The sequence below is a fragment of the Cryptomeria japonica genome, chromosome 4, assembly GCF_030272615.1.
Source record: "Cryptomeria japonica chromosome 4, Sugi_1.0, whole genome shotgun sequence".
Taxonomy (NCBI): Eukaryota; Viridiplantae; Streptophyta; class Pinopsida; order Cupressales; family Cupressaceae; genus Cryptomeria; species Cryptomeria japonica.
The window spans coordinates 625,663,981-625,667,794 of NC_081408.1; positions in this window are offsets into that span (position 1 = coordinate 625,663,981).

Here is a 3,814-nt window from a genome sequence, read left to right on the forward strand (position 1 = left end):
GCCACTCAATTTTAAGTTGTTCTTTGTTTGAGGGAAAATCTCTAATTTGTTGTTTAATTTCTGAGTGCAAATAAATTGTTTCTTTTAATAGTTTTTGTAGATTTTCTTGCTCATACACAGGGGCCAGTAATCTTTGGAGGTAGGGGGATATTTGGGCTTGCATTTATGTCATTTTGCGAGTTATTCTGCTCATGTAACAGTTTCCTTTTTTTGGCCCTAGTCTCCTTAGAGTTGGTAATATCCATGTCTTTGGTGCTCTTGCTCTTAGTGTTTAGTTCTTTAGGAGTAGTAATTGGGGAATTCTGAGGTATGTCTAGTATGGGTGTAGTCAATGTAGAAGCCATAAACCCTTTCCCCAAGATACATCAGCTACCCATGAACTCGTTCTCTATAGCTACACTCCCAAGCCCATGATGATTTTCAAATCATCAAATTTCTTGAGTTCACTATCCACCTCCACATATATCCTTGCAATCGCCCTTGGTTTGCCAAAGAAGAAGTCCCCTTCCACCCCAATGAAAGTTCCAATTTATTCCCCAATATGTCTGATCACCTCAATGGACCAATACTTCGATGATAAATTGTCCAATCTAATCCATCTCGGTGAGTTTTTGATAATGTTCTTCCTTGGGTTGAAATTTGGTTCCCAATCGATTAGGTAGAAGTTGAATCCCTCGAAAAAAAAGATTTTCCACCCCAAAATTTCCTTTTTCAATACGTTATTGATGCATTCAACTACAAAAAAAATCTTTAATAAGGGATTTGACACTTACTCGACCACCGTAATAATTTTGCCACCATTTTGCATTGCGCTCCATAACCCCCTGTCCCCATGCGGCTGCTTAAGTGCATTATCTGCTTAAATTTAAGCAGCTGATGTGTCCCCATGCAAATTTTTATTTAGGGGAATTGGATAAATTGGAATCTCTCCCTATTTTAGTGGAGCAGCTACTGCTTAGAAATTAAAAATAAGCTTTCAAAAAAAGGGGGGGCTGAAAATAAGCAGCAACTGCTTATTGAGAAAATGATATGTGGCTCCACAATTTTTTTTCCCTCTTTTTATGTTTCCATTTTTTTCTCTAAAATTTAGGTGAAAATTTATTATTATTAAAGATTATATTAAAAATACAATTTAAAATAACTGCTTGTTTTTATAAGCAGTAAAATTCAACTTTCATGGGGCCACCAGCTCCACAAATTGTTGCTAAAAAATTTGAGCAGCAGCTGCTAGCCAAAATAAGCTAAGCAGCCGCATGGGGACCTGCCCTAAGGCAATTGGGTCCAAACCATCTCATAAAGAATGCACAACTCCTCATATACTCCCAAGTCGTATCCATCTATTTCCTCACAATCACAATCGTTATAGCTTTGCACCTAGGATCGAACTTGGTCTAGGGTTTGGCCATCATTAGTTGGTCTAGGTTCACCTTGAGCATTAGTCGTCTCAAAATTGCCCAGGGTTTTTGGTTTCTCCTTCACCCATTGTTTACTTGTTCTCCTTGCCACCACATTCTAATTGCTTCTCAATCACCAGTTTTCCTTGAGATCTGGCATCTTTCTTCAGTTTTGCCTGAACAACCCATTCTCGTTGAGCCTCGATCTTTCCTACCTCTTTGGATTATGCTAGCTCTATCCTCAACCATAATTATATTTGAGGTTTCAGATGAAGATCTAATTGCATTGCGGGCGAGGATGACCTACTCGATGATGACCATTTTGCTCCCCAATGTTAAATCTTTGGCCATCCTGTTGTATGTTCAAACACTTATCCCACCATGCTCCATTTTCATACACCCACTGTGGCCGATAGTTTAGATCACACTTCTCCCGCTCTACTTTGCCTTATGCCTTGGCCTCAAATTCCATATCAGCCCATCCACGACCTTCCAGGTCGCCTGCTTTTTTCGCTCCTCCCCCAACTTGTACGCCATTTTTTTCTATTTAAAACACACATTTTCTTATTTATTTAAAAATACACATTTATCTAAATTAGAAAAAAATAAATTCATTCACTGAAGTTTCAAGTTATAAATACACAAAAAAAATTAAAGATAAATAAAATATTTTTTTCTATATAAAGATTGATGTCTAATGTAACGTCATTTATTGATATTTTATTATTAACCAAATTGCAATGTTAATGCAAATAATCTATCATACAAGTCTTTATACCTTTAGCTAAGTATGATACATCTAATTAATTTTGACATGATAAAGCATGCAATGATTTTGCATTACTTTGGCCAAATATTTAATAATAAAAATTCACATAAAACTTATGTAGTTGTTTGTTCACACACCTCTTTCTCAAACTAGATATTGACAATTTGGTTCCACGTAATAGATTTCAAACAAAATAAAATAATCATCATATCTCTTGATAATATAAATTTATCAAAAATCATAAAATAGAGACAAAGATTTATAATTTTCATAAACCTATCCCTTTTTCTCTGTCAGTATCCACTAGGTTTGAATTGCACATATGAATACAAATACAAAAGAAGTATAATATAATTATTCACTTTATAAATTTGTGTTACCGTAACCAACAAACCAACCTCATACAAAACAATCATGACTTAAAAGTGTTTAATCGTGTATTCAAATATTTAGTTGCAAAGTGTATGATTGCATACACACACATATGCATGTGTACACACACACACACACTTATACAATAATTCTAACTCTTCTTCAAAATATGGGTTTTCATGAAGAATATACTTATATTGGCACATAGGCCCATATTCTTATATCTTCTCAGAGTATGTAAATATACTTGTTTAAGTATATGTAATTGTTTTGAATCCTAACTCAAAAGAAATCCAAATATTTAAGTCCAAATTTTAGTAAAGTATTTGTTGTCATGCACATCAAATATGATACAAAAAGTCATTCTTACTACGGCTTGAAAAGTTAACATAATATTAATTGGTTATATAATTTTATGAATCTTTCACATATATAATATCATCAATTAATACATAAACAATGTCATTTATGATTTCAACCTTTATCAAAGTCTCAAGGATCAATTCGCACTTTTAGAAAGTAAATAAATTCAATATGTAGGAGTTGTAGATTTTGGAATCACTTATAAAAATAAAGATGCCTTCCACAAGAGAATATGCAAGATAATGATCTTGCTTGAATATTGAGATATAAGATATGGGATACATTACAAATGTACAAGAGACATGCTTATATAGGTAAGGTGAGATGTAGTATAACCAACTAACATGAGACAACTATTAAATGCCTAGATAATTAATTGTACAATTGAGGTGAATGTGACCCCATTATAACTAACTTCTAGAAATAACACCTAGGACCTAAATTAACTTAACATGTGAATATGTCCCCTTAATAGGAAATTTCAAGGTACAAGACATTATTCTCTCTAATACCCCCCTTTAAGTGCAACTTGGGGAAAATTAATTATTATGCAAATGATGCATAATCCAAGGATGGGTTCCGACTACTATAATGTCTGCTATAAATCTATAGTGAATTCTTCACAAGTATTTGCGCATGTTCTTCATATACATTTACATTTATTCTTCATACAAGGGCTAAATATATTCTTCAATACAGATATGAAAGATTCTTCATAATTGTTTGCTCTTAGGTATGCTCTTAATTGAACTGATATATCATTGTAATTTTGCTTGTTATTTTCCATCCACATCATCTCCTTTTATATCATACCCAAAAGGTGTGACTTATTAAAGGAGGTTGACCTCTAAATAAAATAAATATGTTTTAATTTAATATTCAAATTGCCTATTAAAGGCAAATTGACAAATGCATA